The 27,890-nt window shown below is 48.7% G+C and overlaps 1 protein-coding gene across 1 annotated transcript in view; it reads right to left on the bottom strand.

Annotated features, from left to right (window-relative positions):
* Nucleotides 1–25,497, bottom strand: part of EYA3 (EYA transcriptional coactivator and phosphatase 3) — a 65,229-nt gene extending 39,732 nt beyond the window's left edge. Inside the window, exon 1 of the mRNA XM_086625951.1 lies at nucleotides 25,454–25,497. The gene's annotated coding sequence lies outside the window, so the exon portion shown is untranslated. The remainder of the gene's footprint in view (nucleotides 1–25,453) is intronic.
* Nucleotides 25,498–27,890: the final 2,393 nt, after the last annotated feature.

The following is a 27,890-nucleotide window of genomic DNA, read 5'->3' as shown; positions in this document are numbered from 1 at the left end:
CCCACAAACAGTTCAAGCTGCTGCTGAAGGAAGAGCTCCTGCCCCTCCTTACCTCCAGCAACCCACTTGTGCTTCCTTTGTGGCCATCAAAGCATCTGTGTGGCTGAACAGCACTCTCGATCTGGGACCTGACCATCTTCCAAGGAAAAAGGAGAAAAAGGAAAAAAAAAAGGTGGCACCCAAGCACAATCTTTCTGCTAAGCTGCTCTAAGTGGGACCAGCTCTGTCCCACGCAGCTCCGTGCTGGGGGGAGCCAGCAGGCTGGGGAACAGGCAGAGCACGCAAGCTGGGCAGCAGGATGCTCTCTTTCAGCAACAGCCACAGTAAACGAAACCATAATTTTACCACATTATTTATGTTTGACTTTGGCAAACCGGAGGACGTATGTCACAGTGATGTACATACTTTCAACCTGTATCACCCACCCAATTGCCAAGTTCTCCTGCAGAGCTGCCACACGACTTCTCACGGCCGGGCACGGAAAGCAGCTGGACCATGAGAACGGCCAGAGCCTCTCCCTGCCAAGACCCCCGCGAGCGCGGAGCCGGGGAGGGAGCTGCCCGCTGCTCCTCCTGCACCGAGGGGCTGAGCGAAGCTGCTGACAGCTTCAGCCACAAAGCCCTGGGCAGGAGGATCCAGGGAGTAGCTGCTCCAGCCACACTCTTTGCCCTAACAGCCCCTCCAACACGGCAAATCCGCCCAGCACCGCCCATCAGCCGATCCAGCCCTCGGGCAGGCGCACACCCGGGGCAGCGCACCCTGCCCTCCGCCAGCCTGGGCACCCCTGGGTGCTGTGATCCACCTCCTTGCCCCGGAGGACAGCTACACACCGATGTACCACCCCAGGCTTGGGTTTCCAAAAACCAAACCCAGTACCCTACACCTGCTCAGCCTGAGCCACCTCAGTGTATGACCTTACTGAGCAAGCAGCTCGCCAGGGACAAAGCTGATTTTTAAAAATTGAAGATAAACAACACTGATTTTTTTTTGTGTGTGTGTATATGTGTGGCATCTCAAAATTAGATTTTTAACTTGTATAAAACTCAAGGTGACTGTGCTTCAGATAAGCTTATCACACATTTTCTACCATGGAACATTTTCAAACCCTAAGTGACCCCAAGAGAAGAGAGACCAAAGCAGATCTTCGGTATCTTCAGTTCCACAGAGTCCAAACTGCTGCAGCTGCACCATGACAGCAGGTGCCACCGCGAGCGCCGGGCAGGAGAGCGGTGCCGGCCGCCAGTCCTGCCCATCCCACGCAAAGCCACAGCCTCCCGAGGGTGGCTGACACTTGCTGACTCAGCGGGGCTTTGGTCACTCTGTCCATCTATATGTCTACTTTATTTTCTTCTTTTGTGTGAGAGAGAAGTCTGAAAAGTAGATTCTGGAGAACACTTCTGTCGGCCACTGGGCTTGTAAATGAGAAAACCGGGAAAAAATGCAACTGAGTGTGCAACAAGCCATCAAATGGGTTCCAGCAATGACAGAAACATTCAGAAAAACAAGTGTTACATTTCCAAAAACCAGCAAAATATCATAGTTTTTTTCCTTTATCAGGTGGTTTTCATTATTTACCTGATGAAAATTATTTTGTAATATTGGAATTAAACAACATTTTTTATTTAATCTAGATTTGTTTTGAATAGCCGTCCTGGTTTAATTCCAACTTGTGCAGAACACCAACAACGAAAAATATTAAGGCTAGGCGTTTTGGACATCGTTGTATTTTGTTTGCTCAATTTGTGGAGACATATTATCCAAACTGTCAAAGCAGAGGAATGGGCTGCAGAATCACCCAGACCAGTCGCCTGCCTTCTGCTCTGCACAAGGCTGCTATGCCAACAACTCCCTATCAAAAGCCCTGGCCATCGACATACATTTTCTTGCACTAAATCCTGTTTTAAAAATCACAAAGTCTGCTTGGTCAGACTCTCTCGAACTAGACACTATGGATACAATTTCAGAAAGCTACCCACTCCTAGCACCAGGCTAGACTGCTATTTTCTTTCATTCTGTTCTTTTCAAGCCCACCTGCCTTGGCTTGGAATATAAAAATTCGGACAAGGAACAGTTCTTCTCTCAAGCTGCAAATAACTAAATTCAAGGATACTGTGATCAAACCAAGAAGCTGTAACTATATTGCTTAGAAAAAAAGCTGTTAGAATATGGTTTTATACTACTTTAGCTGCTACTTCTCTAAGAACAAAGCTTTAGTTAGTGTAATGAAATTATATCTATTAAACAAAGTTAGAATGTTTTGTATGCACAACGTAATCTGTAGTTATTTCCACTCCTTTTTGACTCGAGGGTCAGCACCTTGCCATGAACAGCAATGAATACAGGAATTAAGCAGCAGCAGAACAGCATAAACTTCCAGATTTTCCAGTGGAGCGTATCATAGAATGGCACAGGCTGGAAGGGACCTCAGAGATCATCTAATCCAACCTCCCTGTCATGGGCAGGGACGCCTCTCAACTAGACCAGGCTACGCAAGGCTCCGTCCAGTCTGGCCTTGAACACCTCCAGGGAGGGGGCATCCACAACCTCTCTGGGCAATTTATTCCAAAGTCTCACCACCCTCGTACTGAAGAATTTCTTCCTAAGATCTAATCTAAGTGTGTTCTCCTTCAACTTAAACCCATTTCCCCCTGTCCTATCAGTGGACACTCTTGTAAAAAGTCCCTCCCCAGCCTTCCTGCAGGTTGCCTTCAGGTATTGGAAGGCAGCTCTTAGGTCCCCCCGAAGTCTTCTCTTTTCAAGGCTGAAGATGAGTGTCATGGTAAGCTGCCCCGTGCTGCCACACTACGCGCACACGGGATCGGAGCACGCAGCCGAAGCGACCTTAGCCATCACCAGCTGGAGTGGGGTTTTTCCTTGCAATACGCTTTTACTCCGTGTCACTCACCACGTGACAAACCACTTCTTTCAGACAGGAGCGGAACTTGGCACAGTGGGATGTGGTGGGCACCCCCACTTTTTTTTTTTTTAATTTAATTAAAAACACTCAAAGAAATAAATACAAAAAGTGAAGCGAGAAGAGGCACACACTGACATTACTCGGCACTGCACGGCTGTCGGGTGCTTTTTATGCTGAAGGTTTATGACTTAAATTCTGATCTTCAGGCAAAATATGCTGTCAGCATATCAGCGATCTGTGCCCTTCCACAGCAGGGCGTGAGTGGGCATATGGATAGAACCTCCTTGTTCCACAGGGAAGTTTCTTTACAATTTTATCCTTCCTGTCATGGCCAGTTTGGGTCAGCTGTCCTGGCTATGCTTCCTCCCAGCTTCTTGTGCATCTCCTCGGTCCTCAGAGCAGGGGAAGCTGACAGTCCTTGACTTAGGATAAGCACTACTTAGCAACAACCAAAACATCAGTGTGCTATCAACATTATTCTCATGCTAGATCAAAAACACAGCACTATACCAGCTACTTGGAAGAAAATTAACTCTATCCCAGCCAAAACCAGGACACTTCCCCATACCTCAGCATTCCTATATCCAACTGTGGTAATATTCATAGAATCATAGAGTGGTTTGGGTTGGAAGGGACCTCAAACATCATCCAGTTCCAACCCCCCTGCCATGGGCAGGGACACCTTCCACTACACCAGGTGGTTCAAAGCCTCACCCAACCTGGCCTTGAACACTTCCAGGGATGGGGCAGCCACAGCTTCTCTGGGCAACCCGGTCCAGTGCTTCACCACCCTCAGTGTAAAAAATTTCTTCCTTAGATCTAATCTAAATCTCCCCTCTTTCAGTTTAAAGCCATTGCCCCTTGTCCTCGTCATTATGTGCCCTTGTCAAAATTCCCTCTCCAGCTTTCCTGCAGGTCCCCTTCAGGAAGACTGCTAGAAGATCATCCCGGAGCCTTTCAGCCAAGCTGCTGAAATATTTCCAACTTGCTATTCAACATAGCCAATCTAGCGTTCTGCCTACACCAAGCAAGCAAACCCATTCTGCTGCCTGCTCCTACCAGATCTCTACGAGGATTTGGCAAAAACAGGCATTCTCTAAAGTTTTGAAGAATCTCTCATTTTGTTTTTAAACAGCTTGATTAAGGATCACAGGAAATGACAGCATCAACCTGGTTTCTAGCTTGGCCTGTGTAATAAAACAGTCACTTAAAGAGTTGTCAGGAATTGAACAATTTTGTGTACTAAGCTTCGTTTTTCCTTCCTTCAGGCAAAAAAAAGATAATGGAAATTCTTCATGATGTTGCACCATCACAATGATGCAAACAAAATGAGTGAGTAAATAGATGCCTGAGTGTGTAAAACGTTCTGTCTGGTGAGTCTGAATACAAACTCAAAAGCTTCAAAGATACTTTAAAGAAAAGGGAATCACAGTATTTAATATGCTAATGCAACGCCAGCAACATGCCAAGGAAGGCACAGAAGAGGAGGGACCCATCTAGCTTTCCTCCTCCACTAAAGAATGGAATACTTAATACAAATCATGTGCTTTCACAAGTAGGCCTGCAAGTAACACAAGGAACCATCTCCTTCCCGTGGCGCTCACAAGTTAACTTATAAACATCATATTAAGGCTGCAGGTTCAGTATCTGACAGTCATCCCGTGGCTGCCAAGGTGCATTACTCTGGTGTTTGAAAATAGAAATGAGGTAAGAGGGAAAAGGGATTCAGGCTTCTAACTTCAAATTGTGACACTCCCAAATCCTACTTCCTAACACTATCAACAACCAACTCCTCAGACAATAGTCTTGCTCTCCAAAACAATTCTTAAATACTCCCTCTGAAATCCAGCTTCAAGGCACCGTATCTCAAGCTGTTTTGCTAAATGAATGAGTCAACAAATGAAAGCTGTGCTACACACCACGCCGCTGATTTCCTATCTTTAACAAATCCAGTGGATTTCATGGCACAGATTTATACTGTGCTATTTTTTGTTTTTTCTCACTCTCCATGCACACATCCACGCACTCAGATACGCACACACACCCCACACACGGCTATTCGCAAAATACTGGGATGAATGCTGAAGAATGAACTTTTGCCGTGAGATCCTCTGGAGCATTTACTGCTCTCTATCCATGCTCTCTTCCCTTCTTTATTAACCAGGAAGACTCAAAACAAAACACTGTAAAAGTTATGGAGAAGGCAGATAGTACACGTCATTTTTGAACCCCAGAAACATTTAGGTAGGAAAAGACATTTAACGTCATCAAGTCCAACTGTTAATCTAGCACTGCCAAGTCCACCACTAAACCATGTCCCTAACGCCACGTCTACACATCTTTTAAACACCTCCAGGGATGGTGACTCCACCACTTCTCTGAGCAATCTGTTCCAATGCTTGACAACCCTTCCAGTGAAGAAATTCTTCCTAATATCCAATCTAAACCTCCTTTGGTGCTACTAGAGGCTGTGTCCTCTTGTCCTATCACTCATTGCTACAACCTCCTTTCAGGTAGTTGTAGAGAGTGAGAAGGTCTCCCCTCAGCCTCCTTTTCTCCAGGCTGAGCAGCCCCAGTTCCCTCAGCTGCTCCTCGTAACACTTGTGCTCCAGACCCTTCACCAGCTCCATTGCCCTTCTCTGGACACGCTCCAGCACCTCAATGTCTGTCTTGGAGGGAGGGACCCAAAACTCAACACAGGTTGAGGTGCAGCCTCACCAGTGCCCAGTACAGCGGAACGATCACTGCCCTGGTCCTGCTGGCCACACTATTGCTGATACAAGCCAGGATGCTCTCGGCCACCTTGGCCACACTGCTGGCTCATACTCAGCCGGCTGTCGACCAACACCCCCAGCTCCTTTTCCACCAGGCAGCTTTCCAGCCGCTCTCCCCCAAGCCTGTAGTGTTGTGTGGGGTTGTTGTGACCCAGTGTAGGGCCCAGCACTCGGCATTGTTGAACCTCAGACAACTGGCCTCAACCCATAGATCCAGCCCATGCAGATCCCTCTGCAGAGCCTTCCTACCCTCAAGCAGATCAATGCTCCCAACCAACTTGGTGGTGTCTGCAAACTCACTGAGGGTGTGCTGGATCCCCTCATCCAGGTCATTGACACAGATACTGAACAGAACCGGTCCTGATACTCAGCCCTGGGGAACACCACTGGTGATCGGCTGCCGACTGGATTTAACTCCATTCACCACAACTCTTTGGGCCCGGACAGCTGGTCAGTTCTTTAGCCAGCAAAGAGTACACCCAGCCAAGCCATGAACAGCCGTTTTCTCCAAGAGAATTCTGTGGGAAATGGTGTCAAAGGCTTTACTAAAGTCCAGGTAGACAACATCCACAGTCTCTCCCTCATCCACTATGCGAGTCGCCTTGTCATAGAAGGAGATCAGGTCAGTCAAGCAGGACCTGCCTTTCACAAACTCATGCTGACTAGGTCTGATCAACTGATTGTCCTGTACATACTGTCTGATGGCACTCAAGATGATCTGCTCCATAATCTTCCCTTGCAACAAGGTCAGACTGACAGATCTGTAGTTCCCCTGATCCTCCTTCCAGCCCTTCTTGTAGATGGGTGTCACGTTTGCTAACCTCCGGTCAACTCAGAGCTCCCTGGTTAGTGAGGACTGCTGATAAATGAAGGAAAGTGGCCTGGTGAGCACTTTCACCTGCTCCCTCAGTGCCCTTGGGTAGACCCCATCCAGCCCCATAGACCTGTGTGTGTCTCAGTGGTGTAGCAGGTCACAAACCACTTCCCCTTGGATTACGGGGGCTCTATTCTGCTCCGCGTCCCTATCTACCAGCCCCAGGGGCTGCACACCTGGAGAACGACTGTTCTTACTATTAAAGACGAGGCGAAGAAGGCATTAAGGATCTCAGCCTTTTCCTCATCCTTTGTCACTATGTTTCCCCCCGGACCCAGTAAGAACGGAGGTTCTCCTTAGCCCACCTTTTGTTGTGAATGTATTCATAGAAACATTTTTTATTGTCTCTTAGGCAGCAGCCAGATGAAATTCTAGTTGGGCTTCTGGCTGTGCCCCTGCACAACCTCACGGCATTTTTGTAGTCCTCCTGAGTGTCCTGACCCTTCTTCCAAAGGTGATAAACTCTCATTTCTTCCTGAGTTCTAGTCAAAGTGCTCTGTTTAGCCAAGCTGGTCTTCTTCCCCACTGGCTCACCTTTCAGTGGGGACAGCCCGCTCCTGCGCCTCTAAGATTTCCTTCTTGAAGTATGTCCAGTGTTCCTGGACTCCCGTGCCCTTCAGGACTGCCTCTCAAGGGACTCTGTCAACCAGACTCCCTAAAAAGCCAAAGTCTGCCCTCCAGAAGTCCAAGGTAGCAGTTCTGCTGACCCCCCTCCTTACTTCTCCAAGAACCAAAAACTTGTATCATTTCATGATCACTGTGTCCAAGACGGCCTCCAACCATCACATCACTCACAAGTCCTTCTCTGTTCACAAACAACAGGCCCAGCAGGGTGCCCTCCCTAGCTGGCTGGCTCACCAGTGGTGTCAGGAAGTTATCTTCCACACCCTCCTAGACTGTCTCGTCTCTGCTGTATTTTATTTCCAGCAGACATCTGGTAAGTTGAAGTCCCCCATGAGAACAAGGGCAAGTGATTGTGAGACTTCTCCCAGCTCTTACAAAATATTTTGTCTGCCTCTTTGTCCTGGACAGGTGGTCTATAACAGACTCCCACCACGTTATGTGCCTTGTCGGCCTTCCCCGATTCTTACCCATAAACACTCAAACACTATCATCACCATCATTAAGCTCTAGACAATCAAAACACTCCCTAACATACAGGGCTACTCCACTGCCTCTCCCTGCTTGCTATTCTGAAGAGTTTGTATCGCCATCCATTCCAGCACTCCAGTTGTCCAAGTCATCCCACCACACTTCTGTGACGGCAACTATATCATCGTTTTCCGGCTGCACAATGGCTTCCAGCTCCTCCTGTTTGTTGCCCATGCTGCATGTATTGGTGTAGATATATTTCAGTTGGGCTATTGACCCTGCCACCTTTTTGAGGGGAGAAGCCCTAATTCCTAAATCCAAAAATCTGCCGGTGACACCAGGCTCAGAGCCGGTGTTGATCTGCTGGCTCTTCAGGTTTCTTCCCTCATCATCCTCTGCAACCAGAAGGATGGAGAACACTACCTGTGCTCCTGACCCCTTAACCAGTTGTCCCAAGGCCCTGATGTCTCTCTTGATTGCCCTTGGACTTCTTGTTGCAACCTCATCGTTGTCTACCTGAAAAATCAATAACAGATAATAATCTGAGGGCCGTACCAGGGTAGGAAGTCTTCTCTTCACATCTTTAACCCAGGCCCCAGGGAGGGGCAGCCTTCCCCAAGCAGCGGGGCTGATCTGCACGTTGGGCCCGCTGTTCCCTTCAGAAGGCACTCTCCCAAGAAAATGGCCTGTCTTTTTTTCTTTATGGAAGTAGTTTTGACACAGAGGCTGACTTAACCTCAGCGACACCTCTAGGCTACATAAGCCATCGTCCTTGTTAATTGTTCCGTTCCACTTGCAGAGCCTATTTTCCAAGGGCCCCGGGAAGGTGGGTCAGTCACAGAGGTGACACACCTGCTGCGCTGGGCAGGACCTTGTCCCCATTGCCCTTTTGCCTTAAGTCACCATGCTCAGCCAGGCAGAGAGAGGACAGGGCATCCTCTGTGCCATGTGTCCTGTCTGCCCGAGCTCTGTCCCAGGGAAGGCAGGGTGCAATTCCAGCAGCCTGTCTCTCTCTTGAGCTCCCTGATGCTCCTCAACCTACTGACCTCCTCCTGGAGCTCCGTCTCTACGTGGAGCAGTTCTCCTCCCCAGTGCAGCTCCCGCAGGCGTGCACACTGCTGCTGTGCCATACGGGCGCGAGAGCAGGGCACAGGCTGCTGCCACCGCCGGGCTGGCAGCACTCCCACCGGCACTCCGTTGGGGTGGGTGCCGAGCTCAGAGCAGCCACGGCTTTCTGCCAGGTGGATCCAACTGCTCCCTGGTCAAGCTGGCAGAGCTTCAGCGCCCTTCCCACACGCCCTTCCGCGAAAACTGCCGCACCACACCCTGTCTGCCCACTCCATTCGTGGTGCTCCTGGTCGCTGGTGCTCCCCAGGGGCTTCTTTTATAGGTGGGGGGGACTTGGCCATCGCTCCTGGCACCCCCCAGGTCTTGCCAGTCACTGCCGTGTGAGCTGCAGGCTCCTGGTGGCTCTCTGGGCACCCCCTGAGGTCCCCCAGTTTGGGAAACCCCTCTGTGCACCACAGCACTGGAGCTGCTGGCCTCGGCCACTGTGGTACGAGTGGCCATGACAAGCCTGTAAACACAGTCCTGTAGGGCTGAAAAATCATGGTTTGATTAAAATTTCGTAATCTTACACTGGAAGAAAAATAAATGTGTGCTATTTATAAAGTGAGAAAATTACTGAAATTAAATATGATAATGCAAATACAGTTTTACCCTAAGCAATGCCTGTTTCATTAAGAGGAATTTTTTAATAGTTATTTTAAAATTCTTGAAAGGTTATTAACGTTAAGGCTGTCGGCAGTTCACTTCGCTTGAACAATGACACACACGCAGCTTGGCTTCCCACTTCTTAAGCAATTCTGTTAAATTTGATTTTGTAACACAGCAGGGAAATTTTTAATGGGGAAAAGAACTGTTTTCACAAAAGGAAAATTTGGAAATAACAACTTCATCTTTGAGAAAAACAACTCCCACTGAGCCCAGAAACAAGTCAGCAATTTCTTCCAGATAGACCTACCGTGCACAGCTCACACGAGAGGCACAAAACTGCTATTAACCTTTTAGTTACAAAACAAAGTACATCATTTACGTAAAAGCAGAGAAGTCGATCACCTCCTCTGTTCATGAGGATTCAACGTGCCCTGAGACTTGCAGAGACCACAGATAAGATACACAATTTTGTGTTTTAGATAACCAAGTGGCAAATCTCTACAGCTGCAGCTCCAGAAGCAAAAAAAAAGCTGTTTTGTCTTAAAAGCTTTTTAAAACAAACTTTCAAACAGCAGAGCACACTGCCTTTAATTTCTAGAAGCCACTTCAGACGCATTAAAACAGATTAGGAAGTTCCTGAACAAAAGACTGAAATGTTTCATCCTCTGTCAGTCAGACAGCAAATCTGCATCACATTAACCACAAAAAAAGGAATTATTTACATTATGCAGCTCTAAACATTATTTCAATGAAATATTTCACTAATACATACCAAAAAGTCATATAGCTACCGCCATGGGCTACCAGGAAATTAATCTAATAGTTCTGTTAGAGAGAAACTGTTTCAGGACTCAATTTTCACCATGATTTTATTAAAAAGGTTGTGACTATGGTAAACGTACTTATTTCTTTTGCTGTTTTGCATTAGAGGCAGCCATGGTATTTATCAGGGCGCCATCAGTTCTAAGAACATCTGTAGCTATTCGTGTCTTAGCAACAACAGCTGCTAGAGTAACTTGCTCCAAAAAGTTTAAGAATAAAGTACTGGATATCTGAGAATTTTACTGGGGAAAAAACAGTTTAAATGCTGGTACTCAAGCTTAGCTGCCCAGTAAGAGCCACTGCTTTTCATTAAGCGTGTTTCTTACAGCATTTGCTTCACACAGCACCAGTCCTGCTGGCAGAGGCAGCTGGGAGCACAGAAACACCCCACTGGGTCAGACAAACGGTTCACCTGGCCCAGCCCAGCCCCAGCTCCGAGGGCAGATGCCAGGGCAGGAGCGCGTGGCCCTGGCCACTCGCCACCACCCCTGCACCCCCCTCCCACAGCCACCAGCCTGCGGCCGCAGAGGGGACATCCCTGCCTCGTCCTCCGGCATCCACTCACGGACCCGTTTCCCACAAATTTGTCCAGTCTCTCTCTGAACCAGCAGCAGCTGGCAGCTCCCACAGCCACCCAGGGCAGCTCGTGACCTGCTGCATGAAGAACTTCTCAGCAGTTTTACAGCAGCTCGTCTCCAAGCGCCTCCAGCCCTAGCACAGCGGGACTGGGAGAGCAGCTCCGCTTTCGGCACATCCCTGCCCTGAGGATCTCATACACCTTCATTACATTCTCTCTCCAAATCAGCCCCAGGCTTCAGCTCCTCTTCTAAGGATCTTCTCCATCCCCTACAATCACTGTTCTGCCCTCCTCCGCTCCCTCTTGAGAAGCAGCGACCAGAACTGCACGCAGTACACGAGATGTGGCTGCAACCACAGCTGTACTACAGAGCAGAAAAGCAACATCTCATTTGTTCCCAACACCCTAACGACAGCCAGCATCCTCGGCTTTCTGTTTGGCTGGTTTACACTGAGTAATCGTTTCAAGGAACCGTCACTGTCCTCAGGTTCTCCTCCTGGAGTCGGAGCTGTCTGCTCTGAGTCCGGCCTTATGTCAATGTGGCTTAGATTGCTTTTCTCTAGAGGAATTACTCATAATTTAGGGAAACCAAGATACACTGTATTTATGCCTTTAATTACCTTAAGTTCTCATGATTCATCTACACTGAAGCTTTCCTGCCACCTTTTTGGTCACTCGGTTTGGCGACGTTCTTCTGCCTCTCATGTGGCTTTTTATGACTCAAAAGTTCAGCAACATCAGTAAACTTGGAGATTTCACTGGTCATTCATTTCTCTGGTAAAAATGCTGGACAAAACCAGCCTAAGCACCAACATTAAGGGTACTACCATGCTGTCCCCACTCCAGTCTTTGAAGTGACCACTAAGCCCTGTCCTCCGCTCCCTCTCTTGCTAAGCAAGCTAGAGGGCTTTTAACTAGTTTTGTAAGGGAAGACCCACCAAGTAGGGGACAGCACACATAAGACAGGGTGACAAAAATGCTTAGACAAACTAGTTCTGCTATGGGATGATGGACAGACCTCTTGCATAGTCAGAACAGGAAGGGTAGCCAAAAAAGTGGAACATAGTGATGGATGTCCACTACAGATCCTCTGCCGAGAAGTGAATGAAGCCATCTTTAAACAGCTGAAGAAACCTGGTGATGACAGACCACAGCCTGCAAGAGGGACTTCAACCACCCCAATATCTGCTGTGAGAGCAACATGGTGGGGCGAACAGAAGTCAGTTTCTCATGCATCAAAGATAATTTTTTTATGTGGTGCTGTGACATGGCAAGAGTTCAAGATCCCAGAAGTGAAGATGACAAGTAACAAAAACAGCCAGATTATGGTTTGTTCAGGAGACTGATCTGATAGGTATGGTACTATGGGAAGGCCTGAAGGAGCAATGCAGCCCAGGAGAGATGGCTGATCCTCAAGAACAGCTTCCCCTAAGCTCAAGAGAATAGTCCATCCCAACACACAGGAAAATGAGCAGATGCAGGAGGACAGTTTGGCTGGACAGTGAACTTCTGACTAAGCTCAAAAAGAAAGCATATGGGAGGTTAAGCAAAGATCAGATACCTGCAAGGAATTCACCAGAACTGGTGAAGCATGCAGAGATCAGAAGCTTGGCTGGCTCAGATCTGGCAGGGGATGCAAAGGCAACAAGAAGGGCTTCTAGGGCTCCTGTGAGAACACTGGCAGCAAAAGATCAAGAGATCACTGGTGGGCTGCTGAGCAAGGCAGGTGACTGACCAAGGACACAGGAAAGGTGGAGGTATTCAGTGTATTCCTTGCTTTGGGCTTTGCCGTCAAGGTCTGCTCTCAGGCCTCCCAAGTCCTTGTGCCTCATGGCAGACCTTAGAGGAAGAAAGTGCCACCTGTCAGGGCCCCAGCAAATATCTCCCCTCCTGGGGGTTTGGTTATCCAGGCTCAGGGTTAAGATAGTACAGCTGGAGACCTTGGGGACAGCTTTTCTAGAAAGCTCTACTGGAGGCTTCAGCGAAGGTCTCCACTCCCTGCCTCAGGAGCTGCTTTTCAGCTGCGGCTCTCACCTTCAGCACCTGCCTGAGCTACAGCCTTGACTTCCCAGCTTGACCTCAAAGTTGTCTCACCATGGACCTGTCCACCAACCCAGGCTCTTGCCTCAACCCAGCTCCGTGCCATCACACAGCTTACCCTGCCCATCCCGTGGGTCCTGAGGCACTGTACCATGCTGGTAAGGCCACTGCTGCTGGTTGCCTGCCTTGCTACCACACTTGGCATCTCTTCCCTTAGGGATGAGCACGTCCCTGCTGCTCCCAGACACTAACAATGGTACAGAAAGATGAAGTTAGAGATCGCCTTAAGAAAATCGGACATACACAAATTTGAAAGACCAAACAGGATGGAGAAGGAGCTGCTCTCTATCATTGCTGAAAGGTCGTATCAATCCAGGGAGGTGACTGACGACTGCAAAAGGGCAGAAGTCACCTCAAGACAGGCAATAAGAGAGAAACAGACCAGCCAGACTCATCTCAGTGTCTCAGAGGACTGTGGGGCAAGTCCATATGGAGACCATCGGCACACAGGTGAAGGAGAAGTGACTGGGAACAAGAAGCATAGATCCACCAAAGACAAATGGTTCCTGGCCAACATGACTGTCCTTTCTGATGAAATTATTTGCTCTGTGAAAGAAGAGAGCTGTAAATATTCTGTATCTTGTTTCAGTAATGCAGAGTCCTTCAGCATCTTTGCAGCCACACTGCGTAGGTATAAACCATGGACAGACTACATGGTGGATGAGAAACCGCCTGGACTGCCAGGTTCAAAGGCCTGTAGTTACAGGTCTACAATCCAATTAGTGGCTGGTAACAAAAAGCTACCTGCAAGAGCTGATAGTGGACACAATATTAACATCTTCATCACGACCAGTGCAACAGGACAAAACATCTGTGGATAAGACCAAACTGGGTGTTGCAGTACAAACGCCTGAGAAGCAGAACCACAATTCAGATGGACTGTGACGTGCTGGAAGATGGGCTGGCAGGAACCTCGTGAAGTTCAACAAGGGCAAGTGCTACGTGCTGCGCTAGGGATGGGGCAACCCCATGCAGCAGGACAGGCTGGAAACAAACAGAGAGGTCACAATTCTGCAGAAAAGAAACTGGATTCTGGTGGACAAGAAGTTCAACATGAGTCAGCTGTGAGCCCTGGCAGCAATGAAGGCTTGCCTCAAGCTAGGCTAAAAAGACATCATAGAAAAGACATAGCCAGACTCACCTCAAGTGTCTAGAGAAGGAGGTAAGGAGGTAATAGTCACAAATTGCAACAAGAAAAATTTCAGTTCGACATAAAGAAAAATTACTTCACTGGGTGGGTGGTCTGCACTGGAAGAGTGACCGACAGAGGTGGTGAAGTGTCCACTCTTGCACATTTTCAAAACCCCAGTGGACAAGACCCTGAACAACCTACCTCCTGTGAGCAGAAAACTGAAGGAGGCCACCTCACAAGGTCCCCTGAAGTCCAAATCTATACTTTCACCAGTGTTCCACTGATAGAGAACTCTCCTCCGAGCTTGGGGAAACTTAGCTTCTTTAACACAACTTTGTCAAATGTTTTCTGAATATTTGATCATACCTGTTGCTTCCCGCCACCCATGCACTTGCAGAACTCCAGTACATTAACAAGGTGGAATTTCCCTCTACAGAAGCCATGCTGACTCTTTTCCAATGGACTGTATTTTCCAGTAAGCAGTGATTTTGTCCTTTATCATCTTATTGCTGCTGGAAGTCAGCCACCTGTATGGTGTTCCCAGGATGTCCTCTAGAGCCCATCTTTAGCAGTGACAGTGACAACGAGGAATTCAGCTGAGCTCTGTTCTGCCTTACCATCCCAGGTGCCTGTTCCATCGCCCTTGGTCTCCAAGCAGTCCCACAAAACCCCTGGGTTCCTACTCTTGATGGACTTAGAGAATGTATTACTACTGGTTTGAACCTCCTGTGCAAGGTGCTCTTCAAATTCCTTTTCTCTCTTTTTAATTCTCCTTTTACATTTCCCCTGCTATGCTACAGACTTCCCTGCTGTCACCCGCCACACTTTCCATTCTCTAAATGCTCATCTTTTCCCCATGACAGCTTTTTAGCTTTTCCCATTGAGCCACGCAGAGATTTTTGAAGGTGTCACTCACCAGCCTGGGCTGCGGCACCAAGGACGCTGTTGCATCCTCCGCAGCCAGGAGGAAATGGCCTGCCTCTTGTAGGCAGGGTCGGTACCTTGAGTTGATTAGTAATTAGTAGTAGTTCATTATCTCAACTCAGTCCAGCTGGATAAGAACGATTGGTGCCATAATTCCCCCTTTTTGTTTTACCATTTTTTGTTTTCACAAAGGCTTTATGGGTGAGCAGAGACCCGGCCCATTCATCCAACTCCAGCACGCTTCCCTCCCGCGAATACCACGTCGGGGCTTGCGGCTTTACCTTCTTCTTCCCGGCTCCGGCTCTTTTGGCTCGGGCTCTCGGCTCGGCGAGGGAGTCGGGGCTTCCCAGGGTCTCACGGATGTATCACATCGGGGTCACCAGTTGTCACTCACCAGCCTGGGCTGCGGCACCAAGGACGCTGTTGCATCCTCTGCAGCCAGGAGGAAATGGCCTGCCTCTTGTGGGCAGGATAGGTACCTTGAGTTGATTAGTAATTAGTAGTAGCTCATTATCTCAACTCAATCCAGCTGGGTAAGAATGACTGGTGCCATATGAAGGAAGACCAATTTCTTCACTTTCAAACGGTGTATCCTGGCACCTGACACTATTTGTTTAACAGACTCCAAGCTCCCTGTAGCCTGCTAACTTTTTGGGCGCATCTTTTTATGGTTTGGGAGATTTTTAAACTACTTGATTCATTTTTAGGTATTTCAGTTTCTTGAAATTGAATATCCATGTGCTGGATTTATTTCATCTGATGTCCCCTTCTACTCAGTTATATCTAATTGTACTGTGGTTGCTATAAGCTCTCCCACTACTAGCTTAAAGTAGGTCCTACGCACCACGACACTCCGCGATGCAGCTTGCAGCTTCTCTTGTCAATGTAAACATGGTCGCTGTAGGAAGCAGTCATGGATTGAGTCAGAGGAATGTTCTCTCTACCTTGCATCCTGATGAGGCACAGAACTGGTCTCTGTCCAGGTAGTTGAAATCTCCCACTATAACTCTCCCAAATTTGCACCTTCTCTGATCTGAATAGCTCCTGATCACTATCACTGCCCTGTGCCAGGGGTTGCCAGTATAATCCCAGTAGTACATTTAAGGTGCGGGATTTCCACCCATACAGACCCAATAGTGCTTCTCTTTTCCTGTATTTGTAACGCTGTTACCCTTTATCAAAACACTACATGCACAGTGCCCATCTCTGACTATCTACCCGACCCCACCACTTCTGTACAGCTGGTACTCCGGCGCTACCGCATCCCAAGGAAAGCTTGGATCTCCTTCCACCACATGTCAGAGGTGCTGGTTACAGCACACAGCATAACCATGGGGTCAGCTCCTCATAACGACCATCAAAAGAACATCCTTAATCACACTTACAATCATTGATATGATTACAATAGCTGGAACTAGTTAATGCTATTGAGTCACAAATCACTCCGAACAGGAGCAAACACATTCCATTTGGAATTCAGCAACCCTAAAACCTACACTTGGCATTACAGTACTATCAACAGGTATCAAACAAATGCAGATTTACAAGGTAAAAGATCCACTGCTTCTTGCTACAGCTCACTGGCAAAACCCTTCTGTCTCTCTGCTCTCCGCAGGTCAGTCAAGTTTCAGGTAAGAATTAGCATCTCACAAACAGAAGCATCATAGAATCATAGAATGGTTAGGGCTGGAAGGGACCTTCAAAGGTCATCTAGTCCAACCCCCCTGCAAGGAACAGGGATATCTCCAACTAGATCAGGTTGCTCAGGGCCTCATCCAACCTGGCCTTGAACGTCTCCAGGGATGGAGCATCCACCACCTCTCTGGGCAACCTGTTCCAGTGTTCTACAACTCTCATGGTAAAAAATTTTTTCCTAATATCCAACCTGAATCTACCTCCCTCTATTTTAAAACCATTACCCCTTGTCCTATCACAACAGGCCCTCCTGAACAGCCTCTCCCCATCTTTCCTGTAGGCCCCCTTGAGGTACTGGAAGACCGCTATAAGGTCACCCCGGAGCCTCCTCTTCTCCAGGCTGAACAGCCCCAACTCTTTCAGCCTGTCCTCATAGGAAAGGTGCTCCAGCCCTCTTATCATCTTCGTGGCCCTCCTCTGGACCCTCTCCAACTGGTCCATGTCCTTCTTATGCTGGGGGCTCCAGAACTGGACGCAGTACTCCAGGTGAGGTCTCACGAGGGCAGAGTAGAGGGGAAGAATCACCTCTCTCGACCTGCTGGCCACGCTCCTCTTGATGCAGCCCAGGACGCGGTTGGCCTTCTGGGCCGCAAGAGCACATTGCCGGCTCATATTGAGCTTCTCGTCCACCAGTACTCCCAAGTCCTTCTCCTCAGGGCTGCTCTCGATCCATTCTCCACCCAGTCTGTATTTGTGCCTGGGATTGCCACGACCCAGATGTAGGACCTTGCATTTGGCCTGGTTGAACTTCATGAGGTTGGTACGGGCCCACCTCTCCAGTCTGTCGAGGTCCCTCTGGATGGCATCCCTCCCTTCCACCGTGTCAACAGCACCACACAGCTTGGTGTCGTCGGCAAACTTGCTGAGGGTGCACTCCATGCCACTGTCCACGTCACCGACAAAGATGTTGAAGAGGGCCGGGCCCAACACGGACCCCTGAGGGACGCCACTCGTGACCGGTCTCCACTTGGACATCGAGCCGTTGACCACCACTCTCTGAGTGCGGCCATTGAGCCAACTCCTTATCCACCGAGTGGTCCATCCATCAAACCCATGCCTCTCTAGTTTAGAGAGAAGAATGTCGTGCAGGACAGTGTCAAAAGCTTTGCACAAGTCCAGGTAGATGATATCCGTTGGTCGACCCTTGTCCACTGATGCTGTCACCCCATCATAAAAGGCCACCAAGTTGGTCAGGCACGATCTGCCTTTGGTGAAGCCATGTTGGCTGTCACCCACCACCTCCTTGCTCTCCATGTGCCTTAGCATGGTTCCCAGGAGAATCTGCTCCATGACCTTGCCAGGCACAGAGGTGAGGCTGACCGGCCTGTAGTTGCCCGGGTCCTCCTTGCTCCCCTTTTTAAAAATGGGGGTTATGTTCCCTCTCTTCCAGTCATCGGGGACCTCGCCAGACCGCCACGACTTCTCAAACACAATAGCCAGTGGCTTGGCAACTTCATCCGCCAGTTCCTTCAGGACCCGCGGATGGATCTCATCAGGTCCCATGGACTTGTGCACCTTCAAGTTCCTCAGATGTTCCCGAACCTGCTCTTCAAGTACAGTGGGTGGTGGTTCATCCTCACAGTCCCTGCTAGTTCTTTCCACAGCTTGGGCGGTAAGACAAGAGGCTTTATCAGTGAAAACTGAGGCAAAAAAGTCATTGAGTACCTCAGCCTTCTCTATGTCCCGGGTAACCAGAGCACCAGTATCCTTCCGGAGGGGGCCTACGTTCTCCTTGGACTTTGTTTTGTCCCCTACATACCTATAGAAGCTTTTCTTATTGCTTTTTATATCCCTTGCCAAATTCAATTCCTTCAGGGCTTTAGCCTTCCTCACCTGATCCCTGGTCACTCGTACAGCTTCTCTGTATTCCTCCCAGGCTATCTGTCTCCGCTTCCACCCTCTGTAGGCTAACCTCTTCATTTTCAGTTGGTCCAGGAGCTCCTTGCTCATCCACGCGGGCTTCCTGGTCTTTTTGCCCGACTTGTTCTTCATCAGGATGCACCTCTGCTGAGCTTGGAGGAGGTGCTCCTTGAATGTGGACCAACTTTCCTGGGCCCCTCGTCCCTCCAGGGCCGCCTCCCATGGCACTTTGCCCATCAGGTCCTTGAAGAGGCTGAAGTCCGCCTTCCTGAAGTCTAGGGCACAGAGCTTGCTGTATAGTTTCCTTGCTGCCCCATGGATCTTGAACTCCACCGTGTCGTGGTCACTGCAGCCAAGGCTGTCCTTAAGTGTCACATCGCCCACCAGTCCCTCTCTGTTGGTGAGCACAAGGTCGAGCATGGCACCCCTCCTTGTTGGCTCCTCTATCACCTGCAGGAGGAAGTTGTCATCCACGCATTCCAGGAACCTCCTGGACTGCCTGTGCCCTGCCGTATTGTCTCTCCAACAGATGTCAGGGTGGTTGAAGTCCCCCATGAGGACCAGGGCTTGTGACCGCGAGGCTGCTTCTATCTGGCTACAAAGCGCCTCATCTGCTCTGTCCTCCTGGCCAGGTGGCCTGTAACAGACTCCTACCGTAACATCCCCTATCCGTCCCCGTCCTCTAATCTTGACCCATAAGCTCTCTGTCAGCTCCTCCTCCAACCCCAGGCAAAGCTCCACGCACTCCAGCTGGTTGCTGACGTAGAGAGCGACACCCCCTCCTCGTCTCCCCTTCCTGTCCTTTCTAAAAAGCTTATACCCCTCCATGTTGACACTCCAGTCATAGGAGTCGTCCCACCACGTCTCCGTGATGCCAATAAGGTCGTAGCCCTGCTCATGTGCACGCATCTCCAGCTCATCATCATCTCCTCTGCTAGGCAGAATTTTGGCAAATAATTTTTTTCCAAATCTACTCTAAAGGTCCCTTTCTCCCAATTTTCTCTTTTTTTCATGTTAGTTCAGGTCCTCTTCAGTACGAACCATAATTAACATGCTATCAGTAACCAACTCCCATGCAACCTAAGCATCTTGGAGCTGATCCTGAGTATGCCATGCATTAGTTTTTAGAAAAGAGAAGGGGCTGTTATTTTTGTACTGTAAGTGCTTCTTGCTTACCTATGCTCCAGACTAGGCCAATCAGTTAAAAGGTACATTCAAATGCACAAAAATAGTACAAAGGTTCTACGCAAGCCTCAAAAGGTCCTGCAGCCAGGACAAGAAAACTTTCACAGTAAAAAACAGATTCATATTTCCTTTCTCTTCCCTGTTGTCATTCCATCTATTACCATTCCCTTTTCTCTCTTTCATGCCATTATTTGAATTATCTGTCAGTCTAGTCATTACATAACTTTTCACATTTAGCCCATACAAAATATTTTCAGTTCAAGAGTACTCAAATGTATTAACTTCTAAAAACAATTACTCATTCCAATTAACTCTCTTCTCCAGAAAACAAAAATATAGTTCTAGACAACAAAATTGTGATGACACAAGCTTTCCGTCTTGGACCTGCCCTACTTGAAACTCTTTGTTTACTACCGAGAAACATAGCTTTTGTTCCCTTCATTCTTCCAAGTCTTCTTCTAAACAGAGACAAGCAGTGCATTCAGCAACCCAACGCCATTACTACTCACTGCAGCAACTAGTGAGCCTCTGGCTTCATTCATGAGCAGCAACACCACGGCGTAGCCAAATGCATCCCTAACTTCTGCGACATCCACAGGAAAATCATGCCAAAGCCTTGAAGGAGTAGGACAACACATACCAAAGCTACAGACCAAAGAAACACAGCAGCAAAGGTCTGACATTTTAATAACATAAGAAGCCTTGTTTGAGATTGTTCTTGACCCACAGAGGTCTCAGTTGGGCTGTTGTACCACATTCAGCCAAACGACAGCTATATATATCACAGAGCAACAAAACGGTCAAGGCAGTTGATGGAGAGCCACCAAGGGGTTTTCGTTTGCTTATTTGGTTGGTTTTGTGTTGTTTGTTTGTGGGTTTTGTTGTTTGAGGTTTTTGGTTTGGTTTGTCGTTTGTTTTTTTTTTTAAAAAAAAAAACTCACTGCGTTTCCTGAGCTACAGCTTTTAAGGAGATTTAAAAAAACAGGTGAGATAAAGAAAAGCATGAGACTTCAAGATTCACACAACTGTGGTCACAAGAAGAGACTCAAACTTTGTGTCTGTAACCTTCCTCCATGTGTGTGTGTTTTCGTCAGGTCAATACTTAAAAAACAAACCAAACCAATGAATTACACTGCTTCAGGCATCATGTAAACCAGGTCCTCTAACCTGGTGTGTGCAAACGTTGCTTGATTCCAGGAGGAAACAAACAACATCATGAAGACATCTTCATTGCTATAAATACATTTTCTTCAGACCTTGTCATTGAGAATTAATCCCTAACCAGACAACAAATAAATCCCAGCAAAAATAGTGCTCTATGTTCTGAAATTTCTGCCCACAATTTCTGTCGCTGTGACCATGTGCCCACCCCAGGGACACCAGCATCCGGGCACTGACCAACAGGGCTGAAGCTCTGCAGAACCAGCAGGGTGACACGTGCCTTCAGGCTAAATGAGAGCCCAAGGAATTAGGATCTTCTGGCTTACCATGTCTAACAGGCAACCTCTGCAAAAGAACAGGCATTTTCTGATGCCTTTTAGCCCCCAAACCTGTCAGTACCAAGAAATTCCCCCAAGGGCTGCCAAAGACTCCCTTGAACTAGTTCACTTTTCACTTCCCTCACCAGGAAAAGAAGCTCCATGACATACACTGGACTCTGATAGCAGTTCAGTGAGAACTAAAGCTTTCAGTAAAGACCAATTATATATGCTTTTTATAACAGCATTCACAAAAAGCTCACTTCATTCAGAGATTAGAGGAACTCACTCAACAACTCGGTGCTGTTTTTCCTTCAGCATAAAGTTAAATACTTTAGGTCTTGGAAAGCTACTACACAGATTAATCATTCAGAGAATTGTTAAACTACTTTTCCTATCTTATTTTAAAATGCTGTCAGCAGTGGTATCATTGACTCATGGGGACTTTTTGGCTTTCTTCAGGTCAGGCAAGAGCAAGTATTTTGTAACTTCCTTTTTTTTTTTTTATGCCAGAAGAATTAATTTTTCTTCATATCCAGAAAGGCCAACACAGCAGCAGGCTTGGGATGAGAGCTAACTACTAGATAGAAAAGAAAAATTATATAGTAGAAAAAGAACAATTAAATCCTGTGTGTCTTTATGGCTCTCCAGAACACCAGCCAAGCTAATGAACAAAAAAAAAAAGTAGTCTCTGTTATCTTTGAGTCCCCTTGTCTTCTAGAAAGGTCAGCTCCCCTCCCTATACCCTAAAAGTTCTGGATGGACAGGAAACGGGCATTTAAAGTACACAGAATAATCCAGGCAATGGCTTCTGTCAAGAGCTCTTACAAAGGTATGGCACAAAACATCAGACATACTGCAAACAGGACCAGGCTTCTACGTAAAACTTCAGAGCCTGGAACAAACTGGGGTGTTTTCTGTGTCAGTATTTGCCCCAACAGGTATATAAGAACTATCTTTTACAAAAAAAGCAGCATGGGGAACTTTTGACAGGAAACCAGTGATCAAGCCTACTTCAGAATACTCCTACATGGTTTTGAAAACAGCTGCCAGTTTCGTTCCTGGGAAGAATAATTAATCACCTACTTTTTCAAATGATCCTGGTCCTGAAAATGCATTTTTCTACCTGATCATCTTAAATCAATAATATTTAAGCAAGAATTTCTTAAGCTCTCTCAAACAGAATAGGGAGAAAAATTGTCACAGAATCATGGAATGGTTGGGGTTGGAAGGGACCTCAAAGATCATCTAGTTCCAACCCCCCTGCCATGGGCAGGGACACCTTCCACTACACCAGGTTGCTCAAAGCCTCATCCAACCTGGCCTTGAAAAGACACTAGTGTGAGACTGATTTGTAAAATCTTCAAAATGGAATTACATATGACAGTACTTTATAGAAATATGAACCATCACCCAAGGTTTAAAGCCACCATACACTTTACCTTATGTTCCGGGGGGTGACGCTCAAACAAGACTGTCAGTATTCAAACACAAACAATGCAAACTTCAAGGCTCAGAAGGAATCCCTTGGGATGGGAGAACAGCTCTGTACACAGGTCTCCACTCAGGAGAGACCCACCTTCTACAGCACTGAAGAACTGTTCAATCACCTGGAAATGAGACTAGCCATACCTTTAGCCCCAAGAGTTAATCTACGGGATGGAAGAAGTTCCAAGTCAGCTTCATCACAATACTAAATTATTTTTCTAAATACAAAGTTTGTTTTCTAGTTATATTGCCCAGTTACAGGACTGGCTGGTGACAACCTGGAAAAGACAAGAGAGCAGTGACTGGTACGGTGTGAATCAAAATGACACCGTACAATGAAGAGCCTGCTATGACATGCTGTGTCTTCTGCCCACAGCACTCCCCTAAACATTGGGTTTGGGTAACACAATAGCAGGAGATCTGACCCCTTGCAGCACCACCCTCACCAAAGCTCCAGAGGCAGCTGCAAGAAGGAAGAAAGGATCTGAAGTTATACCCGCAGGTACTGGAGTGCCCCCAGTCATGGCATCCGCATGAACTACCCTTGAACCACTGCTAGAGAGGGGTCACTGCTGAAGAGATGCTTGTTTTGCTGCCTTCTAACCAATTAAAGGAAAAACTTCCAGACAAATTAGGATGAAAGGAGAAAAAACTAAGGATAAGACAAAGCAAGAAAAAGGTGAAAAGATCTTCCTCAACTTACAACTAACCAGCACGTGCCACTGGTCATGGTTTAGGTGACAAAACCACTCAGGAGCTGCTTCAGCAGACAATGCTGTCTGTAGACACTGCTGGGTGCGAGGTCATACAGAAAATACCAGTTGTTAAATCCTGACACGATTCCATTTAAAGCCTCAAAAGTTTTCTGTACATCTCCATCCTAACAGCTCCTTTTCAATCACAGGGTTTTGTAGACTCAGTACAAGTTTTAACAAATACCCATTTTCCAGGAGCACCTTTCAGTGGAATAAAAAATAATCACAGACTTGTGGGGAAGAAAAAAAAAAATCCCACTACTCATAACTAAGAATACAGGCACTGAGTTACTCATGTCCACAGTGCCGAATTATCTGCTTTAAGCCTTGAATCTGTACGCACACACTACTTGCTAGGCTTTTCATTCAATTAAAATATTTCAGTATATTTTATCCAGTTTTACGTTTAGTCACATATAACTACCCTTTGATACACAAAAGTTAGGAAATCACACGTTAATCTGCTGCAGTTACTCCAATCCATTGGCACAAAACACCGAAGCCCAGTTAATACAGTGCACTCTGACGTATTCGATTCAAAACTCGTTAATCAACATCTGGATATGGACAGGGCAAGGTTGTGAGAAGCTATGAATCCTTCTGAAGTCACTGATTCCTCAGGAATTCTCACAGCTGTTGCACACACCCGTGACCGGGAAGTGCCAGTTTTTCAATCAAACCTGTCACACAACTCCACAGCACACGGTTACCGAAGTGCCGTAGGTGCTGCCGTGGTTGCGTGGAACAGCAGAGCGGGAGGCGAAAGCTGCAGGAGGACACTGTGCAGACATACTAACGGCTTGTGAACTGCCAGTCCTCAACCTCAGCTGCCTTTGAGACACGGCGAGGAGAGAGCGGCCCTGCGCACCATCCTCTGCATGGCAAAAACTGGACGGCAGAGCTGTGCAAGTAGGAAGCATCGCACCACGAAGCCATAAGCGAAAAACCAAAACGTGATGGGTGCAGTCTGATAGGTCAGTCGTTTTGCAAGTTGAGGACACTGCTATCTTCATGCATTTTTAAGAGGAGCTTGTTATGAAAATAACAACTTGAGGCACATGAATTGCCATGGCTCTAAACAAAACCTATCTCATTCAGTATCTTGAATTTAAGATAAATCCCCAACAAAAAAACCCACAAGGAAACCAAACAATAGAGGCAGATCATGACAACTGTAAAAATCTTATCTCAATCAGCATGGCTGACTTTCAATTACCAGTTGGAAGTTACTACACTACAGACTGAGTGCATCACAGAAGCAGAACTCGATCCACACGTAAAGCAGAGTCCACCAAGACTTTTTTGTCCAGTGCTCCATTGAGGGCATTCGTCGCATCAAGGACTAGCTCTAGTCTGGAAACAATTTAGTCGCACCACGCACCGCACAAACCTCACCAATACGGAATGCTGTGCTCGAGCTGGCTCCGCATAAAGCTTCGGCAACTTCGCGCGGCATTCCCAGAACCGGGAACGTCCAGCACAGCCGGTGAAGCTCAGCAGACCCAAGCGGTGACACATGCCCTTGGGCTCGCCTGCAGGAGCTCCAGCGGCCGCGCCTGATCCATCCCAAGCCCAGCAAAGCGCAGACACGTTTAACCGCCCCCTGGCAAAGCCGACACAGTCCGAGCGGGGCTGCGCGGCGAGCGGCCCGGCGCCGGGCCCGGAGCTCTCTCCGGGTCACCCGGCACACGCCGCCCCTCGCCACCCGAGCTACGGGGGTCGGTCAGTGCTTTCTGCACCTTTCGGCGGCTCCCAGCTGCTCCCAGCACCGGCAGGAGCGGTTGGGAAACCGGGACTGCCGGGACGCGGGCCGGTGCCGCGGGGGCAGCGAGCCGCGGGTCCGACCCAGCACCCCGCTCCCGCCGCGGCGCCCCTCGGGCCCTGCTCAGGGCGGGAGCACGCGCTTTACACACGCGCCGTCCCGCCGCCTCCGCCTGCGCCCCCGCGGCCGCCGAGCTCGGGCCCGCCGGGCCTCGGCGCGGCCCGCGGCGGCGAGCGGCGCGGGGGGCAGCGCGCCCAGGGCGGGGGAGGCCCCGCGCCGCCCCCTCCGCCGCGGGCTCTTACCGAGAGGCGGCTCCGCAGCCGGGCCGGGGCGTCCGTTCCGCAGCGGACATGGCAGCGGCGACCCCGCGCCTCCCGCCGCTGCGCCGCCGGAAGCAGACCGCGCGGCGGCGGAAGTGACGCGTGGCCGCGGCCGGGGCCGGGGCCGCCCCGCGCCGTGGCGGTGCCGAGCGCGGCCGCGCTGGGACGCGGTCCCGTCCCGCCGGTGCCCGGCGCCGTGCGGGAGCGGGTGAGCGCGGCGGCGGCTCCGGCCGGGGTCAGCGCCGCCGCCGCGCTCGGGGGGGTTCGGTTGGGTTTGTTGGGTTTTACATTTACGGGGCCGTGTCTCCGGTTCGCTGCCCGGCTGCTGCAGGGGCTGCCATGGAAGTTACTGGGAATGCCTCGCCACTGCCCGGCCGGGGCCGCGGAGCGCTTCCCGCGCGCGGGGCAGCGCTCGGGTGGGTGCGGGCGGTTCTGGCTCCAGCGGCGGTGTCGGAAGGTGTTTCCCAAGCCATTTCTTTCCCCTTTTGGCTGAGCCTTTAGTTCCGCCTCTCCCAGGCGTTGGCCGGGTGGCTTTTAAAAACGAACACCGAACTGGAGCTGTGCCAGGACGGGGCTGAGGCTTTTCTCCGGAGCGCAAATGCAGAAAGATGAGAAGTCGGGAGCAGTTAAAGGGGAAAACACTTGGGGAACACGCTTTATTTGGAAGAACTTTTGAGGATCCGTTTTATTGCAGAGGAAGGCAGAGGAATGCAACGTTGCGGTAAAACCGAGAAAGTAATTCCAGGAACAGAAGTAGTAACTCAGGCTGGTGTTTAGAAACGTGCTGTCGCTGACTTAATTACTGCAACGTGTTCTCCTGAAGTGCCCTCGGGGCTTTTTCCTCCACTTACCCCATTCCTTAGCTGCGAGTTTACATTTGTTCTCTGAGCCCTCCCTGGCCCTACAGCTGTTTTCTGCGGAGCAAAGCGTGTTATTTGCCCACAATAAGTGGCCTAAACTGTAAACTGTTGCAAGCTTTCCAGGAATCAATAGAAGATCACGCATTTACCAGATCTCCACGTAAAATCCCTTTTCCTTTCATCTAAGAGTGGCCACGGTCCATCTGCTCAGTGCTTTAGGAGCTGTGAAGCGAGAGAGCTCTGCTATCACATCGGGTGGCAAAGGGAAGAGGAAAGCCCCGTGCCATCTGCAAGAGCTCCTTGGCCAGAACATGCCATCTGGGGAGGGCGGAATAGTGGCAGATTCCTCCAGCAAGCAGGATTTAGGCTTTTAAACTGCCGAAATCACCCCCGTTGCTGTGTGCTGTGGCTCAGATGACTGCAAGATTCAAGGCAAAACTTTGAACGTGACTGAGGGGTATAGCCAGGGAGTTACCTCTCTGCCAAGAGGTGCCAGCGGGTTTTCTTTGTGGGTAACCATTACTGGACCAAGAGAGAAGTGCATTCACATTTCGATCAGGTTCTTTCCTCTGCCTGGCACTGGGCCTGAAGCACATGGCTGACCCTGGCAGATGGCATTAGAAAAAGAAACATCTTAGTTCTTTTGCTTGTTGGCACAAGTAAGCATAAAAGCTGCCTGAGGGTCTTGCGGAGATACATCTAAAGGACCTGTATCTCCACTGAATACAGGCAAAGTCTGGTACAAACGTTGGTCCTACCTTTGGAAAGACCTGAGCCAATGTTTCACATTCTCTGGTGAGCGTGGGAAGGCTGCTGTCCTTGCATGTGAATAATGAGTGCCACAGGTCAGATAGATCCACTTTTCCTATCATCAACCAGACTCTCCTGTGTAGTTTAGGGAACAAGAAAGTTGTGAAAACACTAAGTACCCTTCTCTTTTTTTGCCCAATTTCCTGTGCTGACTTGAGCAATTGGGTCAGAAAAGGAACCTCAAGGGTCTCATGACTGGTAGCAGAACTTGGCACCCCTGGGAAGTCACGTTGCCCTGGGCCCCAGCTGATTGCAGCCAGCCCTGAGTGAGGGGTCTCCAGCCTTGTCCCAGTGTGTGAATTACGTGTCTGTCCAGTGTGCTGCATCACTGCGCAGCGCTGATTTACCCAGAAAGTGGCTGTGACCTGACCTAATACTTCACTTGTGGTAAGATATCAAGAACTAGTCAGCTTCATTTCTTCATAACAGAAATAGAAAGGCTGGGGGAAGGAGTAATGTACAGTTGCTTGCTACAACCCTAATTTAAATAAATAAGAACAAAGATACTGAAGCATTTTAAGCTTTTTTTCTTCTTCTTGTAATGCCCATGCTGACAATAATCTTCTGTTAACTGGAGCCTCCAAAGTGAGACTGGATTTCTGCAGGTACATGCAGGGAGCCAAAAATTACTAAACTGTGTGCAAGAGGCCACTGGTTTGCCAGTTCTGCTGTCATACAAGAAGCCAGGGCAGACAATAGTCCCCCTTGGACATAGTGCTGATCTGGGGATGGGGACTGAGGCACTGCAA

This window comes from Tauraco erythrolophus, chromosome 24, assembly GCF_009769465.1.
Source record: "Tauraco erythrolophus isolate bTauEry1 chromosome 24, bTauEry1.pri, whole genome shotgun sequence".
NCBI classification, from domain to species: domain Eukaryota; kingdom Metazoa; phylum Chordata; class Aves; order Musophagiformes; family Musophagidae; genus Tauraco; species Tauraco erythrolophus.
Note: the sequence above shows the minus strand (reverse complement) of the source record. Positions and strands in the feature narration are given on the sequence as shown.